The sequence below is a fragment of the Lepus europaeus genome, chromosome 23 (genome assembly GCF_033115175.1).
Source record: "Lepus europaeus isolate LE1 chromosome 23, mLepTim1.pri, whole genome shotgun sequence".
NCBI classification, from domain to species: domain Eukaryota; kingdom Metazoa; phylum Chordata; class Mammalia; order Lagomorpha; family Leporidae; genus Lepus; species Lepus europaeus.
Window position 1 is genome coordinate 17,654,053 of NC_084849.1, and position 6,124 is coordinate 17,660,176.

Genomic DNA, 6,124 nt, shown 5'->3' on the forward strand with positions numbered 1-6,124 from the left:
CAACTTTGAAGGTGTCACTCCATCACCTTCTGAACATCATGGTTTCTGGTAAGAAATCAGCTGTAGGGGCTGGCGCTATGGCATAGTGGGTAAAGCTGCCGCCTGCAGTACCAGCATCCCATATGGGTACCGGTTCAAGTCCTGGCTGCTCCACTTCTGATCCAGCTCTCTGCTGTGGCCTGGGAAAGCAGAAGAAGATGGTCCAAGTCCTTGGGCCCCTGCACTCATGTGGGAGACTGAGAAGAAGCTCCTCATTCCTGGCTTCAGATTGGCCCAGCCCCGGCCATTGCAACTGTTTGGGGAGCGAACCAGCGATGGAAGACCTCTCTCTCTGTTTCTCTCTCTCTGTGTCTTTCCCTCTCTCTATAGCTTTGTGTTTCCAATAAATAAATAAAATCTAAAGATAATTTTAAATGAATCTTAATGAAGAATCAGATGGGAGAGGGAACAGGAGGTGGGATGGTCTGGGGGTGGGAGGGCAGGTATGGGGGTTGAAGAACCGCTATAATCCAAAATTTGTACTTACAAAATTTATATTTATTAAATAAAAGCTTTCTATAGAAATTAATAAATAAAACCTAAGAGAGAGCTACAGTGTTTTGGGATGTTGAAGGCATTTAGCTTCTTGACTTTCTGGAGAGCCAAAGAATAACATCTGCTTATTACAAGCGTGCTTTGGAGAAGGTTTGGTCAAAACATTAGCAGGAAGCTGCGCAGGAAACCTCTAGAGAGTCCTTCTCCTTGGAGGAGCGTTGTATCCTGCAAAATGATTTTTGCGGGAAGACAGGAGATGGGGCTTGTGTTCCAGTACACGACCTGGATATGGATCGGTGTTCTCGGCTGTAAACAGCGCTAAGCAGACCTTACCCTGCCTGCTGCCTCTGAGGGTGGTGTGAGTGGAAGGAGATGCCACAAATGCCAGCACCTAGGACTGGTCCACTTCCAGGGGAAGCGTGGGCGCGGCTCCTACTCTCAGCACTTCCAAGTGTTCTCTGTTTCTCTACTCCCAGCGCCTCACCATGGATGGAGCGTTTCCCTCTGAGGATAATCAGGGTGACTTCAAGTGATGCACAGAAAAAAGATTTACTGCATTTTAATTACCAGACACGGCCACTTGTTTTCATGTGTATGTTTCTTCTATATGTGAAAGCAACTTTTATTATGACTTTAATTAATTAATTTATTTATTTATTCACATTTGAAAAGCAGAGAGACAGAGACAGAGAGATCTCCTGTTTCCCAAATGCCTGCAACACCGCAGATTGGGCCAGGCCTAAGCCAGGAGCCTGGAACTGAATCCAGGTCTCCCATATGGGTGGCAGGGACCCAATTGCTTGAGCCACCACCTGCTGTCTCCCAGGGAGTTCATTAGCAGTTAGCTGGAATTGGGAGTGGGGCCAGGACTTTTTTTGAATCCAGGCACTCCAACGTGGGATGTCTGATGCAATGCCTTAATCTCTGTGCCAATGCCCGCCCCCTGAAATGTTTGAAAAGAACTTTAAAAACAGTTGTGTGCTGGAGGTTAGTAAATAAAGTGGTGGAGGTGGAGGCTGCCATGGGAGGGGAGGGTGGTGGAGGTCGGGAAATTGTTGGAGTCCAGGGAAACTGTGCCGGGAACTTGTCAAAACCCAGATTCCTGGGCCACGTTTTGATCCACTTGCCTAGAATGGTGTTGGCAACCCACATTATTAACAAGCAACTTGGGGCCGGTGCCACGGCTCACTAGGCTAATCCTCCGCCTACAGCGCCAGCACCCCGGGATCTAGTCCCAGTTGGGGCACCGGATTCTGTCCCGGTTGCCCCTCTTCCAGTCCAGTTTTCTGCTGTGGCCCGGGAAGGCAGTGGAGGATGGCCCAAGTGCTTGGGCCCTGCACCTGCATGGGAGACCAGGAGGAAGCACCTGGCTCCTGGCTCCAGGCTTCGGATTGGCGCAGTGCGCTGGCCATAGCACACCGGCTGTAGTGGCCATTGGGGAGTGAACCAACGGAAAAGGAAGACCTTTCTCTCTGTCTCTCTATCTCACTATCCACTTTGCCTGTCAAAAAAAATATAAATAAACAAACAAAAAAACAAGCAACTTGAGATTTTCAGGTAGACGGGGTAAGGCCTACACCTTGAGGAACATGGTTTCCAATGTATAGGTTATTATCACATGAGAAATTACCCCACAGTTTAGCATCATTTTTTTTTAAAAAAAGATTTATTTTATTTGGAAGGCAGAGTTAGAGAGAGACAGAGAGAGAGACAGAGGGAGTTGGAGAAGAGATCTTCTATCTGCTGATTCACTTCCCAAATGGCCCCAATAGCCAGGGCTGGGCCAGGAGCTTCATCCAGGTCTCCCACCATAACACTGGCCCACAACTTAGCATCTTAAGAGCTGATAGATGGGCCCATGCTGTGGTTCAGTGGGTTAAGCCACTGCTTGCAACTCTGGCATCCTGTGTAAGTAGTGGTTCGAGTCCCAGCTGCTCCGCTTCCAGTCCAGCTCCCTGCTAATGTGCCTGGGAAAGCAGCTAAAGATGGTCCAAGTGCTTGGGCTCCTGACACTCACATGGGAGACCTGGATGGAGTTCCTGGCCCCTGGATTTGGCCTGGTCCAACTCCAGCTGTTGTGGCCATTTGGAGGGATCCAGTGGATGGAATCTCTCTCTCTCTCTCTCTTTCTCTCTCTCTCCCCCCTCCCCCCTCCTCACTCTCTCTGTAACTCTGCCTTTCAAATAAAATCTTTTTAAAGAAAAGAAAGAATTTTATTATCTCACACAGTGTCTGTGGGTCAGAAGTCCAACAGAACCTAGCTGTGTGGTTCAAGCTCAGGGTCTCCCACGAGAGCACAGGCAGCTGTCAGTCAGGGCTCAGTGTCTGGTGGGGGTGAGCATTTGGCACAGTGGTGAAGACCCTGCCTGGGATGCTCGCATCCTCCTGGGAGTGCCTGGGTTTGAGTCCCTGCCCTGCTTCGGATTCCAGCTTCCTGCGGACACACATTCTGGGATGCAGCTGGCGATGGATTGAGAAGTTGGGTCCACACCACCCATTTGGGAGACCAGCTTGCTGGGGCTGGAGGACCACTTTCCAGATGGCGCACTCACACAGCCGGGTAGTTGGTCTCGGCGGTTGGCCAGAGACCTCAGTTCCTTGCCACACGGACCTCCCCAGGGCTGCCTGAGTGCCTCCACCACACAGCAGCTGGCTTCATCCAGAGCAAGGGGTCCAAGGAGAGCAAGCGGAGGCAGTGATGTCTCTTATGGCCTGGCCTGGGAATTCATGTCACAGCCCTCCTACAAGCATCTCTGGTCTGCACGTGTCAGCCTTGTTCAGTGTGAAATGTGGGTCCAGGGTCTGCAGGGTCCTGGGGCTACTGCACTCAGCTTCTCTTCACGCTGCCGCATGCGGTCAATGCTCTCAGCAGACAGTGGGCAATGAACCCAGCGTCTCTGCAGGGAGAGGAGGGGCCTGGCGAGGAATGGTTTTTGACCTCTGATCCCTCATCTGTCAAAGGGAACCGACTCCCGAGAGCCCCTCCTGGTTAAGAAAAGAAGCAGCTGTGACTCACACAACTGCATACATCTATTAGGCTGAGATTCTGATTCCTGATTACAGGACTTCTGTCTGGGTGGGGGTGGGAGGCTCTGAAGTGAGCGCCCTCTTAGTGGAGAAAAGCAGTCCACTAACTGCTGGCTTGTGCCGATTAGCACCTTGGGGCCCGTGTTGTGGCTCGGTGGGGTCAGTGGCTCCTTGGGATGCCCACACCCACCAGCAGAGTACCTAGTTCGAGTCCCGGTTCTGCTTCTGATCCAGCTTCCTGCTAATGCACACCCTGGGAGGCAGCAGGTGATGGTTCAAGTATGTAGATCCCTGCCACCCACGTGGGAGACCTGGATGGAGTTCCTGGCTCCTGACTTCCACTGGGCACTTGGGGAGTGAACCTCCAGATGGGAGTGCTTGTGTTTCTCTCTCATTTAAAAATGAGATTAAGCATGCAGTGTGCTGGAAACACCTGTGGAGTGGCTGGCCACGGATATTCTATAAATGCCAATCGCTTCCAGTGGTCTGGACTGCAGAGCCCTGAGCAGATTTGCAATGGGAGTGGAGGGCACTCACTCAGCATGGCTGAAGTGGTGACTCTCAAAGTGTGGACTGCAGGCTCCCTGAGGGTATCCATAGCCCTTTCGGGGGTTACTGAGGTCAAGACTGCGACACAGTTTGCCTTCCCTTCTCTCCCTCACTCATGAAATACCCTAGATGTTTCCCTAGGGCTTTCCAGTATCCGATTTGGTCGAGCTTCTGTCTTCTACCAGAACGTTTGCTCCTGCACTCCCGGTTTTACATGATCAGGGGTTGGAGGTGGGTGGTGGGGTTGATTACAGAGGGACAGAGGGGGATCTGAAGGCAGAGGTGACGCTCTATTCTGATGCTGGTGTTGGTTACGTGACCGCATTTGTCAAAACACACAGAATTGTAGACTAAAAATAAGCAAACTTTGCCATGTAAATTGTACTTTTATGTAAGGGGCCAAAAACAATTTCTCAATTTTAATTAATTTTAAATGGTTAGATAGAACTCGCATGAACAAGAAAACAATTTCAAAGGATCCTGAAGCAAAACACCTTGAGAATCACCGAGCTAATATGTTAATTTCTTTACTAAAGCAGTTGCAATTACTTGGTCTGGAATTGCAAAAGTGATTACGTGGAAAGGAAAAATCTCTCTGGTGCTAATGCTCCATCGGCAGTGCTGTCCAGTGGGTAGCCAGCCACTGGCCACAGACGGCTGTGGAGCACATGAAAAGTAGTGGGTGGTCCAAATTGAGACATACCTAGCACAAAAACATAGGGTAAATTGTCTCATTGATATGACAGTGTTTTTTCTTTTTTTTTTTTTTAAGATTTGTTTTATTTATTTGAAAGAGTTACAGAGAGAGGTAGAGACATACAGAGAGGTCTTCCATCCACTGGTTTACTCCCCAGATGGCCACAATGGCAGGAGCTGTGCTGATCCAAAGCCAGGAGCCAGGAGATTCTTCCTGGTCTCCCACATGGGTGCAGGGATCCAAGGACTTGGGCCATCTTCCACTGCTATCCCAGGCCATAGCAGAGAGCTGGATTGAAAGAGGAGCAGCCGGGACTAGAACTGGTGCCCATATGGGATGCCCATGCTTCAAGCCAGGGCTTTAACCTGCTGCACCACAGCGCCGGCCCCAACAGTGTTTTCAATACATTGTGTCCAATAAAATGTACTGTCTTTCTAGTTTCTTATTTATTTTCACTTTAATTGAAAGGCAGAGACAGCATGCCCACAAGCAGCCGGGGCCAGGCCGGGCCAAATCCAGGAGCCAGGTCTCTCAGGTGGGTGGTGCTGGGGACCCCAGTACTTGAGCCATCATTGCTGCCTGCAGGGTGTCCACCAGGCAGGAAGCCGAATCGGAAGCACCGAGCAGCCAGGACTGGAAGCAGACAGAGACGCTGGCGTCCCAGGTGACAGTGCAACCACTGCACCGCCTATTCCCGGTAAAACACGGTTAAGATGTTCACCTCTTGCTGGAGTCTGGCTACAAGTTTAATCACCCGAGTGGGTCCCATTCTATTTGTTTTGAACATCGTTGTTCTGCGGACGCAGACTTGACCGACCTCACACGCGCCCTAGGCACGCTCGGGCTGTGTCCAGAGACTGGATACTTTGCCACATGTCCTGGGCTTCCGGGGATGTGAATGTGGGTGTGAAGAGTCCATGTGAATAACGGGCGTGCCCTGCTAGCAGTACCCCGGCACCTAAGCCTACAGTAAGCGTGGCGGCTGCTGATGCTGTCAGAGACGCGCCGCCGCCATGGCGGGCCCTTCCGCTCCACCCACTTCCGCTCTGACCACAGGAACAACTGAACGTGCAAGGCCTCACTCTTGAAAAGTGGCCTCCCTCTCCACACTGAAAAACTCAAACCATGGCCCAAGGTCCCTCTTGGGAGCCGTGTATGTGGGCAAAAATTAAACACGGACGACCCGAGGGTCCCGGACCTCCCTTAGCAACCGACGCCGGCGCCCGTTGCTAAGGGGAAGGTAGAACCAGGACGTGGTCCGTCGGCTATTGGTCTCCGGTGTAGCTACTTCCGGTCCTCACGGCGTGGGGGGGGCTG